The 18,649-nt window shown below is 34.9% G+C and overlaps 1 protein-coding gene and 2 pseudogenes across 1 annotated transcript in view; 2 read left to right on the top strand and 1 right to left on the bottom strand.

Annotated features, from left to right (window-relative positions):
• LOC137953124 (uncharacterized) overlaps nucleotides 1–18,649 on the top strand; it is a 102,728-nt gene that overhangs the window by 66,877 nt on the left and 17,202 nt on the right. The gene's annotated exons all lie outside the window — the stretch shown is intronic.
• Nucleotides 1–18,649, top strand: part of LOC137953125 (adoMet-dependent rRNA methyltransferase spb1-like) — an 87,394-nt pseudogene that overhangs the window by 51,969 nt on the left and 16,776 nt on the right.
• Nucleotides 8,897–12,143, bottom strand: LOC137953454 (uncharacterized; annotated as a pseudogene).

Here is an 18,649-nt window from a genome sequence, read left to right as displayed (position 1 = left end):
AGGTCTCACATATTAATCTAAATGGGGAAATTTAGAACTCGTAGAATCTGTTTCCTATCTAATCAATTTATTACAGATATACAAAGTGGAGTTGTGTTACAGCATCGTTTGCACGGTGGCGGATACACGTAAGAAGTTTCTGTAGAATCAACAATCTTTTTACATAAAAAATAACATACAAGACTTTGATTCGTCTAACCAACTAATCAACTTTCAACTTGGATCATGGGAGTCGGAGGGAGGATCTGCAGAGAGGACATGTAGTCGCTCTGCTCAACCAAGGAAGGAGGCAGTCAGTGTGGAAAAGATGCGAGCATGGAGTCTCCGTCACCGACTTCGTCGATCCTCCAAATTCTTCAAAACAAACAGCGCACGTCTCTCCGGCAGCTATCTCGCTCAGCTCCTTCAACTTCATATTCTGGCCGACAGAAGCCTCTTCTACCGGCGGCATTGACTCGGGGTCTGCGGGAATCGGTAGAGGAAAGTCGATTTCGGTCCTCTCACGCACGTCAACCGCCATATCCAACCTCGTACACCCATGCCTCAACGCGAGCTCCGCCCAATCAGCTCCAAGAATATAGAGATGTCGAAGGAGAAGTGGTGCAGTATTCCGGAGGCCACATTCTGCCAGCGACTCCGATCGAACAATAAGGAAAGCGCTAGACGAAAGCACACAGCAGGTGTACGGAAAATAACTTGATTAACATGGCCTCTCTCCCGCATAGGACCCATATAGAAGAACTTGCGTCGATGGCAGATTGAGATGACTGCCGTGGGAGCGTGGACTGGGGCTTGGCGCGAAGGGTTAAAGGAGATATCAAAAGAGAGAGGTTCTCCTGGGGGAAGTAGGCGAGTATCGATCAATGGAACAGGAGGCACAGGAGAAGCAGCGGGGTGATTAGCCATGAATGCCGAAGAGGAACTTGCAGTGGAGTGGAGTGAGCCTTAACCTGAATGGGGAAGCGTATTTATAGGCGAAGACGATTTTCCACCGCGTAGTGAGTTTCCCAGACTGAGACGAGGCATATGAGTCAGTTTTCAATTGAAATTGCTATCCAGCGACTTTCCCAAAATGAGTCCTTCCGCGAAGTAGATCAGTGTCTCCGTCAACCGAATTGGACACGCGGAAGAGATTCAGGAGACGCCGGAGATACTTTTCAAGCATTAAATGACCATTTCTTAACAGTAATCAGCTTTCAGTTTAAGTTATCGTCGATGTCTTGAATTTGCCGTTAATCGTCTCCGGCGAAGAGGGTCCTTTTACCGATTATTAGAAGAAGGGGGGAGAGTCGAAGCTCCACTACCTCTCTCTTGCTGTCTGGGCTGGACTTGCTAATTCATGCAAATATGTTTTCCTTTTGTGTTTGACATTATAATATAATATTTATTAAATTACAACCAAATATTGTTAAATTAATTAATATTAATAATTATTGCTTCAAATAATAACACAATCTTGATTATTAATAGCATTAAATTTTTATTAGTAACAATAGTTTGTTTATTAAATATTAATTAATTAAATGTTATTAATATGTTAAATTCTAATTAAATTTGAGCAATAATGAAAAAAATAAAATAATTAACCTAAATAAATGAATAAGGAAGAGCAGATTATGTTTTGGTTTATTTTATTTATTGATTATGAGTATATAATTGATAAATAAAATATTAATTTAATTAATTCAGATATATGACATTTATGATGGATAAAGCTCTTAAATTTTTATATTATATAAAAACAAGACAATAATAATAGCAAATAATAATCAATAATTGGTAGAAATAATAATTGATAACTCTAAAATAATAAATATTAGCATATTAAATATCTAATATTAATAGTGGCATAGTGAACAATGAACATTGCTTGATTTTTTGACTCATCTCATTGTATCGGATTTTCCATTGGGTAACTAGAGTCGTAGGGAGCTGCTTGACTCTTATGTTTAGGGTTTTCGACTGAATGTCTTCTAACTCAAAAAGAAGGCATTTTTAGGTTATTTTATGTAATTTTTTGAATGCTATTTTTGACATAATGCATATGTATGTTGTAGAAGATTATATGACCGACTCAAGTAGAGGATCAGGGGAGTTGGGTATTAAGTCATTGGAGGATACAATTGAGTCGAAACAAGCTCTGGACTAAACAACTTGAATCATAGGGAGAGACTTAGATTTTCTATTCTCTGTCTTTTATAATCATATCAAGTTTTGGACTAAACTCTTTACTCTAATTGCTCTCATCAATTCCCTCTCTGGTTGGTTGATAGTTGTTCTTATTTACCTCAAAGATGATCAATTGTTCAACCCTTTTGGGTCTCTCAACATTTAATACTGTTGTTTTTCTATAGAATAAACACTTATTATTATACATTCGTATGCTCTAGTTTAATGGTACTAAATTCATCGCAATATTCTCTTTATTTATTTATTTATTTTTATAATTTTATATATTGGTTTGAGTTCGAGTTTGAACTCAAACTCAATTAAAACTTTTGGGTCCGAGCTTGAGTTCAAAGTATTCAAATCAAACCAAATACGAACATATGCAGGTTCGAGCTTCGGTCGGCTCAATGTCACCCCTACTCAAAAGCAGGGGTGACTTCGAACCGAGCCGGCTTGCGAGCAGCTCGAGTTCGGCTCGGTTCGATTCATAATCTATTGAGCTCGAGCCGAGCTTGACTAAAGCTAGGTTGGGTTCGTCGGCTAGCGAGCCGGCTCGAGGTGAGTTGGGATAGGTATCGGGTCGGGAGTGGGAGCGTGAGCGAGAGCAAGAGGGGAAAAAATTTCCTCCCCTCGTCACCGCCGTGCCCCTCCCGTCGGCTGTTGTCGCAGCCTCTACCGTCGTCGACAGCTGTTTGCCGGCCGCCTCTGTGGCCGTCCGTTCTATTTCTTCCTCTCCTCGTCGTTGCCTATGTTTCCGTCGCCGCCATTTCCGCCACCGCTGCTTCCATCGCAGTTGTCATCCCTGACGACAAGTCCTCCCCGGTGCCGTAACCCCCATCCCTTCGTCGTCTCGGCGGAAAACCAAAAACAGGGGAGAAATAATCTCCCCCCTCCTCCGCGCAAAAATGAATTCGCACGTGCGAGATCATAAAGTAAAAAAAAAAAATTCCTTAAACTCTCCTTCCTCGTCGCTTTTGAAAAAAATTAAAAATACTTTTTATAGAAATAAGTTTCTTTGAGCTATTAGTGTCTCATGTTGTTTTTAAATATTTTTATAATAAAAAATTCTTATTAAAATTCATATAATTTTCTAACTAAGATTTTCCTACCTAGTTGGGGTAGAAAACTGTATAAAATTTTTTTGAATAAATATTTATGTAGTAATACTTTTAGCATGAAGCAATTTTCATTTCAATTTTGTGTTTGACATTTTATTTGATTAAAAATTTATTGATAAGTATAATAATATATTAGATTGATTATTAATTTATATTTATTTCCCTACAAGATGCAATAAAAGGTCCATTTAACTTTCCTAAGAAAAATTTAAAATATTTTTTGTAATTTTCAAATAAATCACTAAAAGTAATAGGATTTTATTTAAAGTTTTTTTTGGAAATATGTATCATAAGAAAAGTATTTCAAGTTTTTCCTAGAATATAAATTTTCATCTAGGGGCACTAAGGAGGTCATAGTAAATTTATGGCCAGATTAAAAAATTAAAAAACAAGCTAGACAACAATTGTGAGTAAAAAAGATTAATATTGGTGCATTTTAATCCATTATTGAAATCCAATTCTGAACTTCCCCTATCATTCTTTTTTTTTTTAAATGTATGCATAATTTTATATATAATTTATTCGAAACCTCCCCTACGTGCGAGATCCTAAACAAGGAAAAAAAAACTCTTTGTCCCTTCCTCATGACTCTTGAAGAAATTGAAAATATATTTTAGTAGAAATACGTTTCTATAGACTATTAGTGGTTTTTTCAATAAATGTTGAAAAGACATTTTTAGTAGAAATATAGGGACCATTAATGCCTCATATTTTTTGAAAATATTTTTCTAATTATAAATTTTTGATAAAAAATCATATAATTTTCTAAGTAATATTTTCTTGCCAAGATGGGCTAGAAAACCGTATAGAAAATTTTTGAATAAGTATTTGATAGTTGATGATATAATACTTTCAGCATGAGGCAATTTTCATAGCAATTTTGTGTTTGACATTTTATTTGATTAAAAATTTATCGATAAGTATAATAATATATTAGATTAATTATTAATTTTTATTTATTTCCTTAGAAAAGGCAATAAGAGGTCCATTTAACTTTCCTAAGAAAAATTTAAAATATTTCTTGTAATTTTCTAGTAAGTCTCTAATAGTAATAAACTTTTATTTAAAGGATTTATAGTTTTATTTGGGTAAATGTAAATTGATAGTGATATTTTATTTAATTTTGTTGTTATTGATTATTGTATTAAATTTTTTCCAAATGTTATGCAATGTATGGAGTGTTTAGACTATTTTATGGAGTGTATGGAGTGTATAAACAATTTCATGGAGTGTTTATGGAATGTATAGACAAATTTATGGAGTGTTTATGCAAGTATTATGTATATAGATTATGCCCAATTTTAAGTAGAGGTCATACCGAATTTTATATAAATATTATATACATAGATTATGCTCAATTTTAAGTAGAGGTCATGCCCAATCTTATGTAGAGGTCATGCCCAATTTTATGTAAAATATATGCATAATTTTATATATAATTTATTATATATATTTTTTGAAAAATTTTAAATGTATGTTGAAGCTCGAGCTTGGCTCGAACTCGGTTCAAATTTTTGGGCTCGAGCTCGATAATAATTTTAGGCTCGAGACGAGGTTCGGCTCGAAGCTGGGCTCGAATATAGGCAGGTTCGGGCTCAGCTTGGCTCGATGTCACCCCTAATGCCAACCATGGCCAACAGATCCGATGGGGATGACACAAAGCAAACCGAAGAAAATATGTTGAATTTCAAGTTCACACCAGATCGAGTTGGAAAATGGCAAATTTTGGTGTGAAAATCGTTGAATGGCAAAGGAGAAGAAAATTAGAAAATTAAGAGAACAGGAAAGATTAGGGTTTTCTCTAGAACTACATTTGCTTTAATACTACTTCAGAGCTGGTAATTTTAAAGATTCTTCTCCGAAACTGTAATTGAATCTCTGTTATGTATAATTCAAATACCAAATTCGTTTAAAAGTATGCTACTAAAATCAATCATACAAAAAGTAAGGGTGGCATCGAGTCGAGCGGAGCTCAAACTTGAATATGTTTGAGTTGGGTTTGATCTGAATACTTCAAACTCGAGTTCAACCTCAAGTCTAAAATTGGAATCGAGCATGAGCCCAAGAATTTTAATCTGGTTCCAATCTAACCTACATTTAAAACTTTTCATATAATACTTGTCAAATAAATTGTACCCTCCTTGAAGGTATATTGTTTTGAGTACCAAGCTACATGAGTAATAGCCAATATCACTGGAAACTTGGCACAATGATGGTTAAAATCCGAAAAGAAAGGGTTGTAGAAGCATGAGCTTTTAAAAGCCCTTGCTTCCAAACTTAAACCCTACTGAAATGGAAAATCCAATGACTTTAAAACCTGTTAACTCAAGTTATTTAATAGATTTGAAAAGTTAACTGGGTTATTAACCCGCTCTGATACCATGTAAACTTTTTTGTAAAATCTTTCTTTCTGATCCCATTTCACACACTTACGTCCATATTTATATACTAAAATTACAGTTATTTAATTCTGGTCTACCGGATCTCCATAACACAACTTCGGAGATCCGATAGACCAGAATTAAATAATTATAATTTTAGTATACAAATATGGATGTAAGTGTGTGAAATTATTTTCGAATAAGAAAGAAAGATTTTGAAGAAAGTTTACATGGTATCAGAGCAGGTTAATAACCCAAAGATTTGATCAAGATCTTTTTATATTTCGAGGATGACGTAAGGTGAAATTTTCTCCCTGCATTGTGGTTCCTATTGGCTTGCAGTGACAATGTGAGAAATAGGTAGAAGCTAGGGCAATCGAACCCTAAATGGAGAAATCGGAAGAAGTTTGAGACAAGAGAGGCGAAAGAGAGGGAAACAGAGGGCGAGAGGCGTCTTGGCGAGAGGCGAGAGAGAGGGCCCAAAGGGCCGAGAACCAAGAGATTATTCTAAGACGTAGAGAAACCAATGGAGGTAAGAGGGAACCTCGAGACGCGGAGACGGGAGAGAGGACCGAGAGACGAAGAGAGGAAGAGCGGGAAGAGATACGAAGATGACAAAGGGAGTGTGAAGACGAGAATAAACCTAATGGTTTAATTAATTATAGCAATTGTATAATTAAACCGATTAATGATTACAGTTTATTATAAATTAATATACTAATTACTTGTGACTAGAATAAATTATTTAAAATATATAAAAAAGTTAAAAATAACATAAGTGAATATAATAAAAAAATAAATTATTTTGTAATAACATAAGATATAGTTTAACATTAAAACTCACTATTTTAATACAAAATAAAAAAATACATAATAAATAAATAAGTATATTAATTTATCAATAACATAATATATATTTTACATATTATTAATTAATAATATATTAACACAAAATGAAAAAGTAATGGTTTAATTAATTGAATAATTAAACCAATTAATGATTATAGTTTATTATAAATTAATATACTCATTACGTGTGACTAGAATAAACTATTTAAAAAAATAAAAAAATAAAAAAAACATAAGTGAATATAATAAATAAATACATAATTTTTAATAACATAAAATATATTATGACATTAAAAATCACTATTTTAATACAGTAAATATATATATATATATATATATATATATATATATATATATATATAATATTAATTTATCGATAAGATAATATATATTTTTACGTATTAATAATTAATAAGATATTAACACAAAACACAAAACCATTTGTTTAATAAATTATAGCAATGCGATAATTAAATTAATTAATTATTACGGTTGATTATAAATTAATATACCAATTACGTGTGACTAGAATAAATTTTAAACATGTGAAAAAAAGTATAAAATAACAAAAGCGAATATAATTAACGAATAAATTATTTAATTGAACTGAATAAATAAAAACAATTATTTTATTAATAACATACTATGAATTTTTTACGTAATTAATAATATATTTTTATGAAATAAAAATGAATAGTTTAAATAATTTTTAATAACACACACACACACAGATATATATATATATATATATAATTTAAAGTTAAAAAAAAAACATGTTTCAAAATGAGCCGAGTTACTCCTAATTATCCTCAATTTACAACATAAAAGCAAACGTTTATGCCTTGGAATACATCACCGAGTTCGCGCGTTTAAAATCATCAACTTACTAGTTTAGTACATATTAATGACAACATACATGTTCAAAAGCAAAAAAGTACAACCATTAATAACAACTCCACATGCTAGTCGCTATGGCATCTTGAAATTGTGCGGCTCTAGTGGATTCTAATACACAGCACCTCCGCATGGTTGTTGATAGGTTGCTTTCATCCCCAAGATCATCGCTATCTTCATCCTCATTTACACCTGCTAATTGGACCTCATCACCCCCTCCACCAAGCTCATCGTTTGAATCATCATCTTTCCCTAAAAGCCCCAAACCATAAACCCTAGACCTTAAAACCCCTAAAAGCCCCAAACACTAAACCCCAATTGCGCAAGGGAGCTGCCTAAAAACATTTCAATCTGAACAATTAAAAAAAATAAAAGTGATACCTGCTCGAGACAATAGAGAATGGCACTGTAGTCCAGCGACCTAAAAACCAAACACAACATATCAAATAGAGAAATTACACCATAGATCAAAGAAAAAAAATTGAAAACATGCAATTCAAAGCTATCAAGCTGTTGAATTTATGAAATACAGAATTAGAGAAGTCCTACTTTAGGGTAGAAAAAATAAAATTTTCCTGGCAGAGGATATAACTCAAAAACTGAACGGAAAGCTACCTTTGTAAGGAATGTACCCTTAGGGAGCAAGAAATCGACAGCAAGCTTAACAGAATCAATTACAAGAGCAGACTGGCCTGTGGCCTCGGAGGCCCATCATCACGGAGGACAACATCGAAAGCACGACAGCCCTTCTGTCAAAGAGAGCGCACCAGGAAAGGGGCGAATGGGAACAAGATCAACTCCAAGAACAAAGCTGCCAACAGGAACATGACTTACGACGACTTGCATTCAGCTTCGGGGGGCTGCACATGGGTCTAGAACAGAGCGGGAGGAAGGGAGGAACTGGAACTTGGCATCCGGTTGGAGGAGCTTGAATGCCGCTCGAGAGCGATAACCTTGCTCCTTTGCCAAGTGATAGAATTTATCCAAACGATGCTTTCCTTTTGCCTTTTCTTTTGTCTATCTTTTAAACCTTAAACAAAACAGGTAAAAAAAGTGACTACTGTGCCTGCTCTCGGTTCACGGTTCTCAACATCTGCGCTCTCGGGAGAAGAGAAAAGGAGGTCAGTAGTAGACCTTCCTCCATGAAAACTGACATCAGGAACTTCACCCCGCGTGACAAGGGAAACGGGAAGGAGGGAGCCCTCTTCTCACTCACGATGAGGGGAAGGTCGTAGACTTGCAATTGTGAAATTGAAAGCTGACTGTCGTTTAGGAAAACTGATTACGCCTACAAAATTAAAACCCTTCTGCTTCTGCTTCTGCTTCTGCTTCTGGCTCACTCCACTCCATTGCACTGCTCTACTCTTCGCTCCTTCCTCTTCTTCACTCAATTCATGTCTAATCACCGGGCGAGTTTCAATGGAGCTCCTCCTGTTCCATTCATCACTACTCCGGCATTTCCACCAGGCCGTCTTCCTTCAACAGCTAACATGTATTCACCTCAACTACAAACCACGTTGCCAGCCCTTCATCACCTAACATGTACTTGCTGTATGCGTCATCAACTATTTGCTCCCTCTGCTTTTTCCTGAGCATTTTCTTTGCATAAGCTAGCATCTGTGCTTTGGCATCATCATCCAGCTCTGATTCATTGGATGTTGAAGATGATGAACCATCACTCAAGTCAGTAGCTATAGCAGGAACTATCTCAAAATCCTTCGAATTTGAGACCCGAGAATCTGAGAGGTTCAGATCTTTAGTACGGGCTACAGCTTCCTCTGGTCTTTTTGCTATAATGACTTTCCCATCAGGCATATCATCCTCTTCATCCTCCATCTTGTTATTTCCAAAAGGGTATTCTGCCTCTTCAGCAAATACAGCCAGACTAAACCACTTCTCCATAATCTGCTCTTGGGTAGGATGCTTCTCGTTGGCACCATGAGTGGATTTGCTTCATCATTTACATCATCTTTGTCCAAATCATCAAATTCATCAGGACTCATCATATCGCCATCCTACATGAGAAATTTAAAGAAAAAAAATGTTGTGTTTAGCATTGTGACTCAAACTGGTAAAATAATTCTCTCATGCTAAGCAACATCAATTGGGTTTTTTTATCAGCTCACAATAATTGTTTACAACTTCACAAGCCAATAGAGTTTCGACTAAACAAGCAACAGACATCTCATATGCATCTGCCATCTTCAGAAATAACAAGAGAAAACAAGCACATAAGTGGGGATAAGACTCAAGCAAGTTTACAATTGATGACGATACAAAAAACAAAATCATATTCTCCCTAACAGATTTTTTTTAAATTGGATCTCCCCGACAGATTTTTGTTTTTGAGAATGCCTCCTTAACATATCTGATTTATGTTTATTGACAAAATAATAATTTCTGATACATCATTTGGAAGAAAGGAAGAGGAAAAAGATATGTTGCCAAAAAGAAAAATGATTAATGACAAAAAACACAGAAAGACAGCATAATACAACAGTAAACTACCAGAATTCATGATCACCAATGGCAATTATCAAGCATGAGTAAAAAAATGGCATAACCAACTTACTTCAGCAGATGTTTGAAATCCTGCGTCGGCAAAAACACGCAGATTATCACAACGGGTTTTAATCTGCAGCAGAATCAGGTAGAACCCACATTTGAGAATTTGTTTGCAAGCCCACTTGTCTGGTTTTTCTTTTCAACCCAACACCTTGCCACGAACATCAGGGAACTACAAAACGTAGCCGACCAATGCAAGCAGATTGAAAGTAAAATTACCTCCTCTGTTGCTAATGCATGATCTCCGACAGGTAAACAAGCAGGATGGTTGAAGGAGATAGAAGTCACAGACCCCATAACATCCAAGGGTGACTCTGACCACACAAAATCTGAAGCCAGGCACACCTTCCTCAAAGTTTTATTTCCATCCTCGTAACTGCAATTTAATATTGTTAACAGCACTCAGAACCATGCTTGCTGATATCTTTATTAGCTTAATAGATGAAGCTGTTATCAAGCTATCCAATGGACCATCACAAACGTATGCGATCTAGCCCTTCACGATTTCTCTTTTGCTTTGACCCTCTCAGAACATCCACAACCTGCAATAAGCAATCAATCAGTAAGGTACAGTATCAAAACAAGAAAGGAAAAAATTTAAATAACTTAATAACATAGTAAGTGAACAGGACATCTAACATCTCTAAAATAGGAGAGCCTTACCTTGGGTGGTTCTATGGCTCTTTGAAATCAATCATATCAAGCAGAGGGTCTATCGTGGAAGAAGCCTTGTATTTTAGACCGACAACAAAGATTTCAGCCGATGTTGATCGACTAGCAACAGGTTTTGTGACCTCAACTCTCTCAAACAACTGCGTTTAAAATTGTAAGTCAAACCAGTTAAGCTTTCTAGAAACATAGAGCATCCACAAAGAATTTAGGCTTCATCTGTTGCAGCTCCCCAGAAGAAGCAGTTTCCCATCATGTAAGCTAGAGTGGGAATAACAAGCAATCAGGGAAAACTTTTGGCTACAATTGCGCAAGGGAGCTGCCTAAAAACATTTCAATCTGAACAATTAAAAAAAAAAAAGTGATACCTGCTTGAGACAATAGAGAATGGCACTGTAGTCCTGCGACATAAAAACCTAAGACAACATATCAAATAGAGAAACTACACCATAGATCAAAGAAAAAAAATTGAAAACATACAATTCAAAGCTATCAAGCTGTTGAATTTATGAAATACAGAATTAGAGAAGTCCTACAGTAGGGAAGAAAAAATAAAATTTTCCTGGTAGAGCATATAACTCAAAAATTGAACGGAAAGCTAACTTTGTAAGGAATGTACCCTTAGAGAGCAAGAAATCGACAGCAAGCTTAACAGAATCAATTACAAGAGCAGACTGGCCTGTGGCCTGGGAGGCCCATCATCATGGAGGACAACATCGAAAGCACGACAGCCCTTCTGTCAAAGAGAGCGCACCAGGAAAGGGGCGAATGGGAACAAGATCAACTCCAAGAACAAAGCTGCCAACAGGAACATGACGACATTGCCATTCTCTATTGTCTCGAGCAGGTATCACTTTCTGTTATTTTTTTTTTAATTCTTCTGATTGAAATGTTTTTTAGGCAGCTCCCTTGCGCAATTAGAGCCGAACATTTTCCCTGATTGCTTGGTATTCCCACTCTAGCTTACTTGATGGGAAACTGGTTCTTCGGGGGAGCTGCAACAGATGGAGCCTAAATTCTTTGTGGATGCTCTATGTTTCTAGAATGTTTTGCTGGCTTAAATTAGAATTTTAAATGCAGTTGTTTGAAAGAGTTGAGGTCACAAAACCTGTTGCTAGTTGATCAACATCGGCTGAAATCTCTGTTGTCGGTCTAAAATACGAGGCTTCTGCCAAGATAGACCCTCGTCTGCTTGATATGATTGATTTCAAAGAGCCATAGAACCAATCAAGGTAAGGCTTTACTATTTTAGAGATGCTAGATGTCCAATTCACTTACTATGTTATTAAGTTATTTAAATTTTTTCCCTTCCTGTTTTGATACTGTACCTTACTGATTGATTGCTTATTGCAGATTGTGGATGTTCTGACTTCTGAGAGGGTCAAAGCGAAAGAGAAATCTTGAAGGGTGTGTTCTAGATCACATGCGTTGGTGTTGGTCCATTGGATAGCTTGATAACAGCTTCATCTATTAACCTAATAAAGATATCAGCAAGCATGGTTCTGAGTGCTGTTAGCAATATTAAATTGCAATTACGAGGATTGAAATACAACTTTGAGGAAGGTGTGCCTGGCTTCAGATTTTGTGTGGTCAGAGTCACCCTTGGATGTTATGGGGTCTGTGACTTCTATCTTCTTCAACGATTCTGCTTGTGTAATTACCTGTCGGAGATCATGTATTAACAACAGAGGAGGTAATTTTACTTTCAATCTGCTTGCATTGGTTGGCTACGTTTTGTAGTTTCCTTATGTTCGTGGCATGGTGTTGGGCTGAAAAGAAAAACCAGACAAGTGGGCTTGAAAACAAATTCTCAAGTGTGGGTTCTACCTGATTCATCTGCAGATTGTGATGATCTGCGTGTTTTTGGGAAAGTAGGATTTCAAACATTTGCTGAAGTAAGTCGGTTATGCCATTTTTTACTCATGCTTGACAATTGCCATTCGTGATAATGAATTCTGGTAGTTTACTGTGGTATTATGTTGTCTTTCTGTGTTATTTGTCATTAATCATTTTTCTTTTTGGCAACAAATCTTCTACCTTTCACCTCTTCCTTTCTTCCAAATGATGTATCAGAAATTATTATTTTGTCAATAGACATGACTCAAAAACATAAAATCTGTTGGGGAGATCCATACAAAAGCTAGTTTTATGAGGCCTTCTGTGTTATCTCCGCTTATGTGCTAGTTTTCTCTTTTCACTTCTGAAGATGGCAGATGCATACAAGAAAGGCCTTCTTACCTTCTCCGAAGGTTAAATCAAAAGCTACCAATACTGAAAATTACAAGGAAAAGGGTGATGAGGACAACCATGTACTTAAGGAAATGGAGGAGTTGTCTGATGCTGTGGAGTGCAAGAAACAACAAGCGAAGAAACTCTTGGCAAAGAGACGAGCAAAGGTACATATGCTACTTTTCTTAAACTACTCTTAAAATTGTGGTTTGAAGTTCCTTTCTGGCTGGTTAGCATTTTCCATTTCTTGCACTATCCAGGACAAAATCCGCAAAGCAGCAGGGATGAATACAGATGCAACGGAGGATGGATACCAAGATCACGAGTTATTTTCTCTTGCTTCCATCAAGGTTAGATAATTCTTTCAAAATCAGTGTCTCCAACATTAATTACCATGAAGTTTGAGTTTGTATTGAGCTAGTTGACGGTAATAAAATTATTTATGTGGGAAGTAAAATAGGCAATGGGAAATTTAATTGTTTGTTCTACTGCTAATTATACAGAAAATTTTATATCTTAGTACAGTAATTTGTTTCTGAAAAAATAGACTTGAAGATGTTTGAAAAACAGAAAAATGGCACTTTTATGACTGGTAAATAACAGTGAAAATGTTTTCTTGTAATTTTATAAGCCTTTTTGTGTTAAGACAGTGAATAGTCAGATATAAGATTGAAAAGGAGTTATATGAGGAGCTGAAGGAAATACAAGAGGGAGAAGGGAAAGAACAAACAAAGAGAGACACTAAACTATAACACAGACATTCAGTAAATGTGAACAAGCAAGATTGAATATCCAACAAGTTGTTGGTGAGCGATTTCAAGAGTGAAAAACTGGCAAGCGTAATTGTATTACAATGAACTACCTTTTCTCACACAAATAAAATACGATTCATAGTTCTTTTTTATTTTTAATTTTATTTTTTGTTTTTTGAAAGGCCAAATTAGACTTCTTACACAATGTTTGTTTTCACTTCAGCAAGAGAAACAACTACCAGTGGTTGATTCCACAGAAATTAATGATGATAATGACGATTTGCAAGACAATGAGAGTGGAGAAACTCAAACTGCTGTCCATCAAGAAGATATATCCAGTAAGATTGACTCTAATGAAGAACAGAGAATTTAACATTTCAATTCTTTTTGAGTTTCAGTTTCTTTTTGGTTAATGTTCTTATACCCTTTCTTGATGCATTTGAACTCCCCCTGACTCTTGTCAGGCATGATGATCATCTAGAGGAATTCCTAGATGAAGCTTATGAACGATTTGCGACTCGAAAGAAGGCAGCACTCAGCATCAGAAACGTGCGAAAGCAGTTCATGCTAATGATGATAAGGAGCTGTTGCAGGTATCTTCTGAATAGCCTGCTTAATTCGGTCTACTTTGTCAGTGGGGCTTCTATTATGTAATGTCTGTTACTTGTTTAGTTGAAATTCTATTGGCTTGTGAAATCGTAAGCAATTATTTTTAGCTGATAAAAAAACCCAATTGATGTTGCTTATCATTAGAGAATTATTTTACCAGCTTGAGTCACAATGCTAAACACTGCATTTTTTTCCTTAAAAATTTCTCATGTAGGATGGTGATATGATGAGTCCTGTTGAATTTGATTATTCTGACAAAGATGATGTAAATGATGAAGCAACTCCATTCATGGTGCCATTGCATATATTTGAGTTGTGATTCACTCTTGTTAGGTACATATAAGACTGGGTGTATTCATTTTGAGCTTCATTATTGTATTTGCAATTGGATAAACTTCACATAGGAAGTCCTCAAAACTCGTATCAATTGTAAAACCTTTGAATTGTTGGAACTTTCGTGAGTTAAATACTCGTTACTTAACAGACATTTGTTGTCTTGAAAAACCTTCTTGGCCTTCAGGAGTAATTGCTTTTGTAGAGAGGTTCTCCTGGCTTTTATAGCCATAATCAGTAAACATGGTTTGGCAAGTTAATTACAGGATTTAACTCTAGAGTGTGGAGGCATTTTCTTACTGAATTAACCACTTGGGTTTAAATTATGAACTATTATAAAATCTTTGTATCCTTTTTGTATATTTGATTTCAATTGCTTTTGTAGCCTAGTTAACTGGCTTTTTTGTATGATAGATTTCTGTCAGCTCTGTAGCAGTATTAAAGCAAATGTATTTCAAGAGAAAACCCTAATCTTACCAGCTCTCTTAGTTTCTTCACCAAAATCTGCGATTTTCCAACTCGATCTGGTGTGAACTTGAAATCTAACATATTATTTCTGTTGTTCTCTGCGTCATCTCTGTCGGATCTGTTGGCCATGCCATTGTTGGCATTACAGGAGAGCCTCCTCCACCTATGCTCCTTCCTCCCTCTTAGGATTGAAATAAACTCAAGTCTTTAATAATGCTGTAAAAATGTATTTAATACATGAGCCGTGTGCTGTTTTGGTATTCTTCTTCATTTCAACTCTGTATCCTTTGTATCCCCAATGTCCATTTATTTCATTAAAAATTAATTATAATTAGTCAATTTTATGCTACTATTTAATTTAAAATTTACATAATATGTTACTATTTGCAATTGTAATGAGATATTTAATTAAAAAATAATAATATTAAATTAATTATATATTATTATTAATATGTTAAATTATAATTAAATTAAGCAAGTTATGTTTATGTTTTATATTTACTGATTATGAATATTAGTTGATATATTTGTTACATAATTGACAAAATACTAACAATTTAATTAATTCATATATTAATATATATTAATTTGACATTTTTGATGGATAAAGCTCTTCATTTTGTATATAATATAAAATAATGACAATAACAATAAGAAATAATAACCAATAATTAGTAGAATAATGATTGATAACTCTAAAATAATAAATATTAGCTAATAATAATAGTGGCATAGTGAACAATGTGTTCATTGCTTGATTTTTTTACTCATCGCATTGTATCAGATTTTGCATTGGGTAACCCTAAGGGAGCTGCTTGACTCTTTTGTTTAGGGTTTTCGACCAAATACTTTTTACATGCACACAAGTACGTGCACACCTTCATATTTAGAGGAAACAAAACTAACATAAACTTATTTAAAGAGAAATAATTATATAAGAGGAAAATAAACAAAAACAAATCCAAAACATTGTCTAATCTGTAATATATGTAAATACATAAAAGCAAGAATCATAGAGATGGGTAGTATTTCTCCCCATTAATAGCATCATTGAAGTTAGGGGTGGGCATTTGGTCGGGTTTCATAGGGAACCCAACTCGACCCAACCCAAAAACCCTAGGTTCAAATTTCAGTTTTCACCTTGTAGGTTGTGGACGCGGCTAAAAAAAAACAACCTGTAGGAATGACACGAATATAAAATAGGGTAAGGACGGCTCGGAGGCGGGTCAGGTTTACCAAGATGGGTTTGGATTTAAATAAAATTTACTGTGACATGCCTTTTCGGGGTCGGTTTCGGTTTTTCGAAAACCGGACACTGACCCAACTCGTGTCCACCCCTAATTCAAGCTATTATGGGAGCACACAAATCAAAATAACAAGAAGAAATTATGAAAAAAAACAAGGGTTTTTTACCAAATTACCCATTTTAAAAAACTTATTTCGATAAATGACGTCACTTTGAACTTATTTTGAAAAATACCCAACTTTGACCAGTCCACTGTACATACGTATAGTCAAAGGTGACACATATGATTTGACTGTTTACATGTCACCACGTCATCAAAACTGTGTGAGTAGATAGGCACATCGACTGCCACGTCACTATTCCCACATGTCATCTGCCAGGTTAGACACCACATCAATAAATGACAAAAAAATTGAATAATTTTTTTTAAAAAATAATATTAATGAATACACTTTTTTATGAAAAAAAAGTTTGATTTTAAAAATCATGTAATAAAAAGTGTATTCACAAATTTGATTTTTAAAATCAAAAATTTTTTTATTCAATTTTTTTGTCATTTAATGATGTGGCGTCTTACATGGCAAATGACGTGTCAGAATAGTGACGTGAAAGTCGATGTGTCTATCTAGTCACACAGTGGTGATGATATTGCGACATGTAATCAATCAAAGCTTATGTGGGTTTTTCAAAAACCCAAAACTGATCCAACCGGTGTCCAGACCTAATTGAAGCTACTATGGGAGCAAAGAGAAAGAGATAGATTTTCTCATACATCACTCATTGAGAAAGAGATTTCAAACATATCTAATATTAATAGTGGCATAGTGAACAATAAATATTATTTGATTTTTTGACTCATCTCATTGTATCGGATTTTCCATTGGGCAACTAGAGCCGTAGGGAGTTGCTTGACTCTTCTGTTAAGGGTTTTCGACGGAATGTCTTCTAACTCAAAAAGAAGACATTTTCAAGTTGTTTTATGCAATTTTTTAATGCTATTTTTGACAGAATACATATGTATCTTGTAGAAGGTTATATGACCGACTCAAGTAGAGGATCAGGGGAGTTGGGTATTAAGTCATTGGAGGATACAATTGAGTCATAACAAGCTGCGGACTAAACGACTTGAATCATAGGGAGAGACTTAGATTTTCTATTCTCTATCTTATATCATATCAAGTTTTGGACTAAACCCTTACCCTAATTGCTCTCATCAATTCCCTTTTTGGTTAGTTGATAGTTGTTCTTATTTACCTCAAAGCTCAAAGATGATCAATTGTTCAACCCTTGTGGGTCTTTCAACATCTAATATTGTTGTTTTTCAATAGAATAAACACTATTAGTTGCTCTTTCTTTTAGGTCTATTAAGCTTATTATTATACATTCATATGCTCCATTGTAAAGTCTTAGATTGCTCTGTGATAGTTTTCAGGTTAATGGTACTAAATTCATCACAATATTCTCTTTATTTTTTTATTTTTTTTGTTTTTATAGTTTTTTATATAGGTTTTGAGCTCGAATCCGACTCCAATTAGAAGTATTCAAAGTATTCAAATAAAACCAAATACGAACATATGCAGGTTAGAGCTTCGGTCGACTCAATGTCACCCCTACTCATAAGGCTAACTCACTAAGTTGGAACTTAAGACTTGGAATATTAATCCATTCAAGTCTTTAATAATGTTATAAACTCATTTAAAGTGAAATAACTAAATAAGAGGAAAATAAACAAAAACAAATCCAAAACATTAAGTGTCTAATCTCTAAATACATAAAAGCAAGAATCATAGAGATGGGTAGTATTTCTCCTCATTAATAGCATCATTGAAGTTAGGTGTGGGCATCATTGAAGTTAGGTGTGGGCATCATTCAAAGCAACATCTAAAAAGAAATAATTTTGCAGGACATGACTATGACAGACACATCTGTTCCAGATTCGTCGGCCAAGTTCGTCCAAAAGCAGCAGAGGAAATCTTATCCTCCGGCCCACAGTTGGCCTATTTGTCACATGACACCAGGCTCCTACAGTATCTTTGGTCGGCCATTTTCCATAAAGTCACATTTATGGATGAACTACTGGATAAAACTCAACTTCAGAGATTTCTAGGAAGTCTCAATTATATTGCGGATTATTATCCTCATCTTGCACAAGACTCCGCAATATTACATAGAAGACTCAGAAAGAATCCTGAGCCTTGGACTCCCAAACATACACAGGCAGTCCAATTAATTAAGAGTAAGGTTAAACAACTTCCTTGTCTTAACCTGACTAACCCTTCTTATTCGAAGGTTGTAGGGACTGATGCTTCCCATATAGGCTATGGTGGCATCCTAAAACAAAGAAATCCATTAGGTAAAGAAGAACTT

This window comes from Aristolochia californica, unplaced genomic scaffold (genome assembly GCF_029961685.1).
Source record: "Aristolochia californica isolate CCGP_79_NKW_82.1479 unplaced genomic scaffold, dmAriCali1.0.hap1 SCAF_16, whole genome shotgun sequence".
In the NCBI taxonomy this organism is placed as follows: domain Eukaryota; kingdom Viridiplantae; phylum Streptophyta; class Magnoliopsida; order Piperales; family Aristolochiaceae; genus Aristolochia; species Aristolochia californica.
This window is presented reverse-complemented; position numbering and strand designations above follow the sequence as displayed.